Genomic DNA, 15066 nt, shown 5'->3' with positions numbered 1-15066 from the left:
GACATCACTGTGTTTATTATCCCTGTAATGTGACAGCACTGTGTGTATTATTCCTGTACTGTGACATCACTGTGTATTATCTCTGTACTGTGACATCACTGTGTGTATTATCCCTGTACTGTGACATCACTGTGTGTATTATCCCTGTACTGTGACATCACTGTGTGTATTATCCCTGTACTGTGACATCACTGTGTGTATTATCCCTGTACTGTGACATCACTGTGTATTATCCCTGTATTGTGACATCACTGTGTGTATTATCCCTGTACTGTGACATCACTGTGTGTATTATCTCTGTACTGTGACATCACTGTGTGTATTATCCCTGTACTGTGACATCACTGTGTGTATTATCCCTGTATTGTGACATCAATTTGTATTATCCCTGTACTATGACATCACTGTGTGTATTATCCCTGTACTGTGACATCCCTGTGTATTATCCTTGTACTGTGACATCACTGTGTATTATCCCTGTACTGTTACATCACTGTGTGTATTATCTCTGTACTGTGACATCACTGTGTGCATTATCCTTGTATTGTGACATCACTCTGTATTATCCCTGTACTGTGACATCACTCTGTATTATCCCTGTACTGTGACATCACTGTATGTATTATCCCTGTACTGTGATATCACTGTGTATTATCCCTGTACTGTGACATCACTGTATGTTTTATCCCTGTACTGTGATATCACTGTGTATTATCCCTGTACTGTGACATCACTGTGTATATTATCCTTGTATTGTGACATCACTGTGTGTATTATCCCTGTACTGTGACATCACTGTGTGTATTATCCCTCTATTGTGAAATCCTTGTGAGCATTATCCCTGTACTGTGACATCACTGTGTGAATTATCCCTGTACTGTGACATCACTCTGTATTATCCCTGTACTGTGACATCACTCTGTATTATCCCTGTACTGTGACATCACTGTATGTATTATCCCTGTACTGTGATATCACTGTGTATTATCCCTGTACTGTGACATCACTGTATGTTTTATCCCTGTACTGTGATATCACTGTGTATTATCCCTGTACTGTGACATCACTGTGTATATTATCCTTGTATTGTGACATCACTGTGTGTATTATCCCTGTACTGTGACATCACTGTGTGTATTATCCCTCTATTGTGAAATCCTTGTGAGCATTATCCCTGTACTGTGACATCACTGTGTGAATTATCCCTGTACTGTGACATCACTCTGTATTATCCCTGTACTGTGACATCACTGTAGCTATTATCCCTGTACTGTGACCTCACTGTAGCTATTATCCCTGTACTGTGACATCACTGTAGCTATTATCCCTGTACTGTGACATCACTATATGTATTATCCCTGTACTGTGACATCACTGTGTATTATCCCTGTACTGTGACATCACTGTATGTTTTATCCCTGTACTGTGATATCACTGTGTATTATCCCTGTACTGTGACATCACTGTGTGTATTATCCCTGTACTGTGACATCACTGCGTGTTATCCCTGTACTGTGACATCACTGTGTGTTATCCCTGTACTGTGACATCACTGTGTGTATTATCCCTGTACTGTGACATCACTGTGTGTATTATCCCTGTACTGTGACATCACTGTGTGTATTATCTATGTACTGTGACATCACTGTGTGTATTATCCCTGTACTGTGACATCACTGTGTGTATTATCTCTGTACTGTGACATCACTGTGTGTATTATCCCTGTACTGTGACATCACTGTGTATTATCCCTGTACTGTAACATCACTGTGTATTATCCCTGTACTGTTACATCACTGTGTGTATTATCCCTGTACTGTGACATCACTGTGTATTATCCCTGTACTGTGACATCACTGTGTGTATTATCCTTGTACTGTGACATCACTGTGTGTATTATGCCTGTACTGTGACATCACTGTGTATTATCCTTGTACTGTGACATCACTGTGTGTATTATCCCTGTACTGTGACATCACTGTGTGTATTATCCCTGTACTGTGACATCACTGTGTGTATTATCTCTGTACTGTGACATCACTGTGTACATTATTTTTCCTTATTGTCAGGTTTTTGCTCTGCACCTGGGTTGTACACTGGGTCCTAGATTGCGGCTGCACTTGACACACAGGTCTGGAATGCGTGGGACCTGGTAGTGGAGGAGATGTATGGTGCCAGGGCGCTCTGCTCTTGCATCATGGGAATGCAGTGCTTTTGCCCTGTGTTCACCCCTGGGGCCATGATAGAAAACAATACTCCTGTGTATGTGTTTACATCCTACCTGTGCACCTGACAATGGGGGCCATTCACTAATCTATATACAGCAATATATAAGAAATTAGAGAGTGACAGCCATGACCCAGGCATGTGCCCTCCGCCACACCTATGGGCAGATAATGTAAATTGAGGTACCCCACAGGGGGCAGCAATGAGTTCATGGTAAATCTCCTCCTAAAACCTGAGGGGCACCACATACTAATGATCAGACGTCTGCTGAAGGGGTTAAATATTCTTCATACTTGGAAATGTTACTCATGAGCGGAATGTAGAGTGGCAGACAGTGACATCGAATCTGATGGTGACACTGATGACATGGCAGACACCAACAGCTTGTCATAGAGCGGAAAATATTCACCAACAAGTGCAACATCCTATATATAGTGACATAGAACAGAACATGCTGGCATAACCTGGTATATACTGTATATTAGATATATGTACAGCTGGTATAAGTTATATATCTCCTGTATATAGTGATATGGACCATGCTGGTATAACCTGGTATATACTGTATATAATATATATGTACAGCTGGTATAAGTTATATATCTCCTGTATATAGTGATATGGACCATGCTGGTATAACCTGGTATATACTGTATATAATATATATGTACAGCTGGTATAAGTTATATATCTCCTGTATATAGTGATATGGACCATGCTGGTATAACCTGGTATATACTGTATATAATATATATGTACAGCTGGTATAAGTTATATATCTCCTGTATATAGTGATATGGACCATGCTGGCATAACCTGGTATATACTGTATATAAGATATATGTACAGCTGGTATAAGTTATATATCTCCTGTATATAGTGATATGGACCATGCTGGTGTAACCTGGTCTATACTGTATATAATATATATGTACAGCTGGTATAAGTTATATATCTCCTGTATATAGTGATATGGACCATGCTGGCATAACCTGGTATATACTGTATATTAGATATATGTACAGCTGGTATAAGTTATATATCTCCTTTATATAGTGATATGGACCATGCTGGTATAACCTGGGTATATACTGTATATAATTATATATGTACAGCTGGTATAAGTTATATATCTCCTGTATATAGTGATATGGACCATGCTGGTATAACCTGGTATATACTGTATATAATATGTACAGCTGGTATAAGTTATATATCTCCTGTATATAGTGATATGGACCATGCTGGTATAACCTGGGTATATACTGTATATAATATATATGTACAGCTGGTATAAGTTATATGTCTCCTGTATATAGTGATATGGACCATGCTGGTATAACCTGGTATATACTGTATATAATATATATGTACAGCTGGTATAAGTTATATATCTCCTGTATATAATGATATGGACCATGCTGGTATAACCTGGGTATATACTGTATATAATTATATATGTACAGCTGGAATAAGTTATATATCTCCTGTATATAGTGATATGGACCATGCTGGTATAACCTGGTATATACTGAATGTAATTATATATGTACAGCTGGTATAAGTTATATATCTCCTGTATATAGTGATATGGACCATGCTGGTATAACCTGGGTATATACTGTATATAATTATATATGCACAGCTGGTATAAGTTATATATCTCCTGTATATAGTGATATGGGCCATGCTGGTATAACCTGGTATATACTGTATATAATATATATGTACAGCTGGTATAAGTTATATATCTCCTGTATATAGTGATATGGACCATGCTGGTATAACCTGGGTATACACTGTATATAATATATATGTACAGCTGGTATAAGTTATATATCTCCTGTATATAGTGATATGGACCATGCTGGTATAACCTGGTATATACTGTATATAATATGTACAGCTGGTATAAGTTATATATCTCCTGTATATAGTGATATGGACCATGCTGGTATAACCTGGGTATATACTGTATATAATTATATATGTACAGCTGCTATAAGTTATATATCTCCTGTATATAGTGATATGGACCATGCTGCTATAACCTGGTATATACTGTATATAATATGTACAGCTGGTATAAGTTATATATCTCCTGTATATAGTGATATGGACCATGCTGGTATAACCTGGTATATGCTGTATATAATATATATGTACAGCTGGTATAAGTTATATATCTCCTGTATATAGTGATATGGACCATGCTGGTATAACCTGGTATATACTGTATATAATATATATGTACAGCTGGTATAAGTTATATATCTCCTGTATGCAGTGATATGGACCATGCTGGTATAACCTGGGTATATACTGTATATTATATATATGTACAGCTGGTATAAGTTATATATCTCCTGTATATAGTGATATGGACCATGCTGGTATAACCTGGTATATACTGTATATAATATATATGTACAGCTGGTATAAGTTATATATCTCCTGTATATAGTGATATGGACCATGCTGGTATAACCTGGTATATACTGTATATAATATATATGTACAGCTGGTATAAGTTATATATCTCCTGTATATAGTGATATGGACCATGCTGGTATAACCTGGGTATATACTGTCTATAATATATATATATATATATGTACAGCTGGTATAAGTTATATATCTCCTGTATATAGTGATATGGACCATGCTGGTATAACCTGGTATATACTGTATATAATATATATGTACAGCTGGTATAAGTTATATATCTCCTGTATATAGTGATATGGACCATGCTGGTATAACCTGGGTATATACTGTCTATAATATATATATATATATATGTACAGCTGGTATAAGTTATATATCTCCTGTATATAGTGATATGGACCATGCTGGAATAACCTGGTATATACTGTATATAATATATATGTACAGCTCGTATAAGTTATATATCTCCTGTATATAGTGATATGGACCATGCTGGTATAACCTGGTATGTACTGTATATAATATATATGTACAGCTGTATAAGTTATATATCTCCTGTATATAGTGAAATGGACCATGCTGGTATAACCTGGGTATATACTGTATATAATATATATGTACAGCTGGTATAAGTTATGTATCTCCTGTATATAGTGATATGGACCATGCTGGTATAACCTGGTATATACTGTATATAATATATATGTACAGCTGGTATAAGTTATATATCTCCTGTATATAGTGGTATGGACCATGCTGGTATAACCTGGTATATACTGTATATAATATATATGTACAGCTGGTATAAGTTATATATCTCCTGTATATAGTGATATGGACCATGCTGGTATAACCTGGTATATACTGTATATAATATATATGTACAGCTGGTATAAGTTATATATCTCCTGTATATAGTGATATGGACCATGCTGGTATAACCTGGGTATATACTGTATATAATATATATGTACAGCTGGTATAAGTTATATATCTCCTGTATATAGTGATATGGACCATGCTGGTATAACCTGGGTATATACTGTATATAACATATATGTACAGCTGGTATAAGTTATATATCTCCTGTATATAGTGATATGGACCATGCTGGTATAACCTGGGTATATACTGTATAAAATATTTATGTACAGCTGGTATAAGTTATATATCTCCTGTATATAGTGATATGGACCATGCTGGTATAACCTGGTATATACTGTATATAATATATATGTACAGCTGGTATAAGTTATATATCTCCTGTTTATAGTGATATGGACCATGCTGGTATAACCTGGTATATACTGTATATAATATATATGTACAGCTGGTATAAGTTATATATCTCCTGTATATAGTGATATGGACCATGCTAGTATAACCTGGTATATACTGTATATAATATATATGTACAGCTGGTATAAGTTATATATCTCCTGTATATAGTGATATGGACCATGCTTGTATAACCTGGTATATACTGTATATAATATATATGTACAGCTGGTATAAGTTATATATCTCCTGTATATAGTGATATGGACCATGCTTGTATAACCTGGGTATATACTGTATATAATATATATGTACAGCTGGTATAAGTTATATATCTCCTGTATATAGTGATATGGACCATGCTTGTATAACCTGGGTATATACTGTATATAATATATATGTACAGCTGGTATAAGTTATATATCTCCTGTATATAGTGATATGGACCATGCTGGTATAACCTGGTATATACTGTATATAATATATATGTACAGCTGGTATAAGTTATATATCTCCTGTATATAGTGATATGGACCATGCTTGTATAACCTGGGTATATACTGTATATAATATATATGTACAGCTGGTATAAGTTATATATCTCCTGTATATAGTGATATGGACCATGCTTGTATAACCTGGGTATATACTGTATATAATATATATGTACAGCTGGTATAAGTTATATATCTCCTGTATATAGTGATATGAACCATGCTGGTATAACCTGGTATATACTGTATATAATTATATATGTACAGCTGGTATAAGTTATATATCTCCTGTATATAGTGATATGGACCATGCTGGTATAACCTGGGTATATACTGTATATAATATATATGTACAGCTGGTATAAGTTATATATCTCCTGTATATAGTGATATGGACCATGCTGGTATAACCTGGGTATATACTGTATAAAATATTTATGTACAGCTGGTATAAGTTATATATCTCCTGTATATAGTGATATGGACCATGCTGGTATAACCTGGTATATACTGTATATAATATATATGTACAGCTGGTATAAGTTATATATCTCCTGTATATAGTGATATGGACCATGCTTGTATAACCTGGTATATACTGTATATAATATATATGTACAGCTGGTATAAGTTATATATCTCCTGTATATAGTGATATGGACCATGCTTGTATAACCTGGTATATACTGTATATAATATATATGTACAGCTGGTATAAGTTATATATCTCCTGTATATAGGGATATGGACCATGCTGGTATAACCTGGTATATACTGTATATAATATATATGAACAGCTGGTATAAGTTATATATCTCCTGTATATAGTGATATGGACCATGCTGGTATAACCTGGTATATACTGTATATAATATATATGTATAGCTGGTATAAGTTATATATCTCCTGTATATAGTAATATGGACCATGCTGGTATAACCTGGTATATACTGTATATAATATATATGTACAGCTGGTATAAGTTATATATCTCCTGTATATAGTGATATGGACCATGCTTGTATAACCTGGTATATACTGTATATAATATATATGTACAGCTGGTAGAAGTTATATATCTCCTGTATATAGTGATATGGACCATGCTTGTATAACCTGGGTATATACTGTATATAATATATATGTACAGCTGGTATAAGTTATATATCTCCTGTATATAGTGATATGGACCATGCTTGTATAATCTGGGTATATACTGTATATAATATATATGTACAGCTGGTATAAGTTATATATCTCCTGTATATAGTGATATGGACCATACTGGTATAACCTGGTATATACTGTATATAATATATATGTACAGCTGGTATAAGTTATATATCTCCTGTATATAGTGATATGGACCATGCTGGTATAACCTGGTATATACTGTATGTAATATATATGTACAGCTGGTATAAGTTCTATATCTCCTGTATATAGTGATATGGACCATGCTGGTATAACCTGGTATATACTGTATATAATATATATGTACAGCTGGTATAAGTTATATATCTCCTGTATATAGTGATATGGACCATGCTGGAATAACCTGGGTATATACTGTATATAATTATATATGTACAGCTGGTATAAGTTATATATCTCCTGTATATAGTGATATGGACCATGCTTGTATAACCTGGGTATATACTGTATATAATATATATGTACAGCTGGTATAAGTTATATATCTCCTGTATATAGTGATATGGACCATGCTTGTATAACCTGGGTATATACTGTATATAATATATATGTACAGCTGGTATAAGTTATATATCTCCTGTATATAGTTATATGAACCATGCTGGTATAACCTGGTATATACTGTATATAATATATATGTACAGCTGGTATAAGTTATATATCTCCTATATATAGTGATATGGACCATGCTGGTATAACCTGGTATATACTGTATATAATATATATGTACAGCTGGTATAAGTTATATATCTCCTGTATATAGGGATATGGACCATGCTGGTATAACCTGGTATATAATGTATATAATATATATCAACAGCTGGTATAAGTTATATATCTCCTGTATATAGTGATATGGACCATGTTGGTATAACCTGGGTATAAACTGTATATAATTATATATGTACAGCTGGTATAAGTTATATATCTCCTGTATATAGTGATATGGACCATGCTGGTATAACCTGGGTATATACTGTATATAATTATATATGTACAGCTGGTATAAGTTATATATCTCCTGTATATAGTGATATGGACCATGCTGGTATAACCTGGGTATATACTGTATATAATATATATGTACAGCTGGTATAAGTTATATATCTCCTGTATATAGTGATATGGACCATGCTGGTATAACCTGGGTATATACTGTATAAAATATTTATGTACAGCTGGTATAAGTTATATATCTCCTGTATATAGTGATATGGACCATGCTGGTATAACCTGGTATATACTGTATATAATATATATGTACAGCTGGTATAAGTTATATATCTCCTGTATATAGTGATATGGACCATGCTTGTATAACCTGGTATATACTGTATATAATATATATGTACAGCTGGTATAAGTTATATATCTCCTGTATATAGTGATATGGACCATGCTGGTATAACCTGGTATATACTGTATATAATATATATGTACAGCTGGTATAAGTTATATATCTCCTGTATATAGTGATATGGACCATGCTTGTATAACCTGGTATATACTGTATATAATATATATGTACAGCTGGTATAAGTTATATATCTCCTGTATATAGTGATATGGACCATGCTGGTATAACCTGGTATATACTGTATATAATATATATGTACAGCTGGTATAAGTTATATATCTCCTGTATATAGTGATATGGACCATGCTTGTATAACCTGGTATATACTGTATATAATATATATGTACAGCTGGTATAAGTTATATATCTCCTGTATATAGGGATATGGACCATGCTGGTATAACCTGGTATATACTGTATATAATATATATGAACAGCTGGTATAAGTTATATATCTCCTGTATATAGTGATATGGACCATGCTGGTATAACCTGGTATATACTGTATATAATATATATGTACAGCTGGTATAAGTTATATATCTCCTGTATATAGTGATATGGACCATGCTGGTATAACCTGGTATATAATGTATATAATATATATGAACAGCTGGTATAAGTTATATATCTCCTGTATATAGTGATATGGACCATATTGGTATAACCTGGGTATATACTGTATATAATATATATGTACAGCTGGTATAAGTTATATATCTCCTGTATATAGTGATATGGACCATGCTGGTATATACTGTATATAATATATATGTACAGCTGGTATAAGTTATATATCTCCTGTATATAGTGATATGGACCGTGCTGGTATAACCTGGTATATACTGTATATAATATATATGTACAGCTGGTATAAGTTATATATATCCTGTATATAGTGATATGGACCATGCTGCTATAACCTTGGTATATACTGTATATAATTATATATGTACAGCTGGTATAAGTTATATATCTCCTGTATATAGTGATATGGACCATGCTGGTATAACCTGGGTATATACTGTATATAATATATATGTACAGCTGGTATAAGTTATATATCTCCTGTATATAGGGATATGGACCATGTTGGTATAACCTGGTATATACTGTATATAATATATATGTACAGCTGGTATAAGTTATATATCTCCTGTATATAGTGATATGGACCATGCTGGTATAACCTGGGTATATACTGTATATAATATATATGTACAGCTGGTATAAGTTATATATCTCCTGTATATAGTGATATGGACCATGCTGGTATAACCTGGGTATATACTGTATATAATATATATGTACAGCTGGTATAAGTTATATATCTCCTGTATGTAGTGATGGACCGTGCTGGTATAACCTGGTATATACTGTATTTAATTATATATGTACAGCTGGTATAAGTTATATATCTCCTGTATATAGTGATATGGACCATGCTGGTATAACCTCGGTACATATATGTATATAATTATATATGCACAGCTGGTATAAGTTATATATCTCCTGTATATAGTGATATGGACCATGCTGGTATAACCTGGTATATACTGTATATAAATATATATGTACAGCTGGTATAAGTTATATATCTCCTGTATATAGTGATATGGACCATGCTGGTATAACCTGGGTATATACTGTCTATAATATATATGTACAGCTGGTATAAGTTATATATCTCCTGTATATAGCGATATGGACCATGCTGGTATAACCTGGTATATACTGTATATAATATATATGTACAGCTGGTATAAGTTATATATCTCCTGTATATAGTGATATGGACCATGCTGGTATAACCTGGTATATACTGTATATAATTATATATGTACAGCTGGTATAAGTTATATATCTCCTGTATATAGTGATATGGACCATGCTGGTATAACCTGGGTATATACTGTATATAATATATATGTACAGCTGGTATAAGTTATATATCTCCTGTATATAGTGATATGGACCATGCTGGTATAACCTGGGTTAGTATATTGTCTTTCTATCTAGAGTAGATAATAGTCCCTATCATTCCAGGCGCTGGCGGTGCGGAGGTTAATGTGTTGTACTCTGAGCGGGAACAGTAGATTGACCGGTTTCCAGCGGACAATGGCGCAGTGTGAACAGTGTGAATGATCAGGTCTATGGTATTTTGGGCTCCATTACCTGATCCCCCCCCCCCCACCCTTCGCCACCACAGAGGGGACCTGGGGGCAGTTTTGGGTCTTGTGGTGGGAAGTAATGAACAGGTCCGACCAGGAGGAAAACCTAATAAGTGTAGAATATTCATGGAGGAAATGAGGGGTCAGAGGTCACGTATACAGACGTCTATGGCGCCTCTGTCTGTCACTGTCCACTCATCCCACACCATAGGCTTAGATACACCAGCTCAGTGTTTCCCAACCTGAGTGCCTCCAGCTGTTGCAAAACTACAATTCCCAGCATGCCCGGACAGCCTTCGGCTGTCCGGGCATGCTGGGAGTTGTAGTTTTGCAACAGCTGGAGGCACCCTGGTTGGGAAACAATGGCCTACAGTATCACATATGATGGTCTTAGTCTTAGATACGCCAGCTCATCAGACCGTATCACAAACAGTAGGGCAAGATAAACCAGTTTATCAGCACAGTATCACACATCATAGGCTTAGATACACTAGCTTATCAGACAGTATTACATATGAATGTACTAGTTTAGTACACAATATCCCACATGGCACGTTTAGATACACTAGCTCAGCATACAGTATCATAAATGATAGGCTGAGATACATTAGAACAGCAGGTAGTATCACACATGACATGCTTAGATACAGTAGCTCATTAGACCGTTTCGGAAGGGATAGCCTTAGATACGCCCTCTCAGCAGAGGATATCACACATGATAGCCCTAAATACACCAGCCCAGCAACACAGTATCACACATGACAGGTTTAGATACACCAGCCTTAGATACACTAGCTCAACAGACAATATCACAAAGGATACGTCTGGAGACAGTATCACACTTCACATGCTTAGATACCCCAGCTTATCAGTTTTAGAAAGTATAGCCTTAGATACACCCTCTCAGCAGACAGTATCACACGATAGGTTTAGATACACCAGCTCATCATAGAGTCTTGCAAAGGAAGGCCTTAGATACACTAGCTCAACAGACAATATCACAAAGGATAAGTCTAGATACACCCTCCCAGGATACCTTATCACACACCACATGCTTAGATACCCCAGCTTATCCATTTTAGAAAGTATAGCCTTAGATACACTCTCTCTGTAAACAGTATCAACATGATAGCCTTAGATACACCAGACCAACAGCACAATATCACACATGATAGGTTTAGATACACCAGCCTAGCAGCACAGTATCACACATCATAGGTTGAGAAACACCAGCCTAGCAGCACATTATCACACATTATAGGTTTAGATACATCAGATCATGATGCAGTATCGCAAAGGAAAGCCTTAGATACACGAGCTCAGCAGATAGTATCACAAAGTGTATGTCTAGATATACCCTCTCAGGAAACAATATCACACATCACATGCTTAGATACACCAGTTTATCAGACGGTTTTAGAAAGTATAGCCTTAGATACACCCTCTCAGCAGACAAGATCATACATAATAGTCCCAGATACACCAGCCCAGCAGCACAGTATCACACCTGATAGGTTAAGATACACAGCTCATTAGAGAGTATTGCAAAGAATGGTTTAGATACACCAGCCCAGCAGCACAGTATCACACCTGATAGGTTTAGATACACCAGCTCATTAGACAGTATTGCAAAGAATAAGTTTAGATACAGCAGCCCAGCAGCACAGTATCAAACCTGACAGGATTAGATACACCAGCTCATTAGACAGTACTGCAAAGAATAGGCTTAGATACATCAGCCCAGCAGCACAGCATCATACCTGATAGGTTTAGATACACCAGCTCATTAGATAGTACTGCTAAGAATAGGCTTAGATACACCAGCCCAGCAGCACAGTATCACACCTGATAGGTTTAGATACACCAGGTCATTATATAGTATTGCAAAGAATAGGTTTAGATACGCCAGCCCAGCAGCACAGTATGACACCTGATAGGCTTAGATATACCAGCACAGTATCACACCTCATAGGTTTAGATACACCAGCTCATTAGACAGTACTGCAAAGAATAGGCTTAGATACACCAGCCCAGCAGCACAGTATGACACCTGATAGGGCTAGATACACCAGCCTAGCAGCACAGTATCACACCTGATAGGCTTAGATACACCAGCCCAGCAGCACTGTATCACACCTGATAGGCTTAGATACACCAGCCCAGCAGCACAGTATGACACCTGATAGGGTTAGATACACCAGCCTAGCAGCACTGTATCACACCTGATAGGCTTAGATACACCAGCCCAGCAGCACTGTATCACACCTGATAGGCTTAGATACACCAGCCCAGCAGCACAGTATCACACCTGATAGGCTTAGATACACCAGCCCAGCAGCACTGTATCACACCTGATAGGCTTAGATACACCAGCCCAGCAGCACAGTATCACACCTGATAGGCTTAGATACACCAGCCCAGCAGCACAGTATCACACCTGATAGGCTTAGATACACCAGCCCAGCAGCACAGTATCACACCTGATAGACTTAGATACACCAGCCCAGCAGCACAGTATCACACCTGACAGGCTTAGATACACTCTCCCTATCCCCGATATAGTAGTGACAGTGTCTGTAGGTGAGCTGTGATCTTGTGACGCTCTCGGAGGATGAGTCAGTGGGCCGGGATGTGTGGTGTCTATATTTACCTTTCCTCGCTGTCCTCTAGTGACCTGTCATTGTAGCATCTTTACCTCTAGCGCCTGCATCTGCAGCGGGGATGTATGTACAGAGATGAGGAGGAGGAAGATGGGGGTGATACCCTGGGGCAGATTCGGGGTATAATAAAGCAATGCTGGGCCCGTAGTGCGGCCGCTACCCGGCAGGTGTATTAATAGTCAGGTATGTCAGAGACCGGTTCTACTGAGCCTGGAATGCCAACAATGGCATGTGACCCGCCTAATATGAAGAATTTGAGTAAATTAAATATGTGGTATTCGATATATACATTGAGATGATGGTTGTTCCCGCCCCACTTTTTGGGTTATATACTGGAAAGGATAAAACAAAAAGTAATACAACACATGTAGGTATAAATGGGGCTTGGTATACACTATCAGACCCGCAACATGGGTCCAGAATGGCCACTGTTTGTCCTCAGTTAATTGCCATCATGTTGGGATGACCCCTTATACCAGTGGTCTCCAAACTATGGGCCTTCAGCTGTTGCAAAACTACAGCTCCCAGCATCGGCTGTCTGGGTATGTAGTTTTGCAACATCGGGAGGTCCACAGGAGACTACTGCCCTATATACACAACCAGTCAATGGCATGTGACTCACCTATGATAAAGAATTTGAGTAAATTAAGTATGTGGCATTCTGTATAATGAGATGATGGTTGTTCCCTCCAGGCTTTTTGGATCAGAGGGAGACGGGAAAGGTATATATATTTTATAAATATATATATATATAAATTATATAGGAGAAAGTGCCACATTTATACCTAGACCTTCAATATGGGTCCAGAATGGCCACTTTTTGCCCCAAGTTGATTCCCATCATGTTAGGATGACCCCCAGTTGATCACCAGTTGTCTCCAAACTACAACTCTCAGCATGCCCGGACAGCCGTTGGCTGTCCGGGCATGCTGGGAGTTGTAGTTTTGCAACATCCGGAGGTTCAAAGTTTGAAGACTACTGCCCTATATACACAACCAGTCAATGGCATGTGACCCGCATAAGTAAATTATTCAGTATTCTATATAATGGGATGATGGTTGTTCCCTCCAGGCTTTTCGGATAAGAGGGACAGCCAACGGCTGTCCGTGCATACTGGTAGTTGTAATTTTACGTCATTGGGAGGTCCACAGTTTGGAGACCACTGCCCTATATACACATCCAGTCAATGGCATGTGACCCACCTAAGTAAATTATTT

The 15066-nt window shown here is 36.7% G+C and overlaps 1 protein-coding gene across 2 annotated transcripts in view; it reads left to right on the top strand.

Moving 5' to 3' along the window:
- Positions 1-15066, top strand: part of USP43 (ubiquitin specific peptidase 43) — a 66108-nt gene that overhangs the window by 24307 nt on the left and 26735 nt on the right. The gene's annotated exons all lie outside the window — the stretch shown is intronic.

Source organism: Hyla sarda, chromosome 13 (assembly GCF_029499605.1).
Source record: "Hyla sarda isolate aHylSar1 chromosome 13, aHylSar1.hap1, whole genome shotgun sequence".
NCBI lineage: Eukaryota > Metazoa > Chordata > Amphibia > Anura > Hylidae > Hyla > Hyla sarda.
This window is presented reverse-complemented; position numbering and strand designations above follow the sequence as displayed.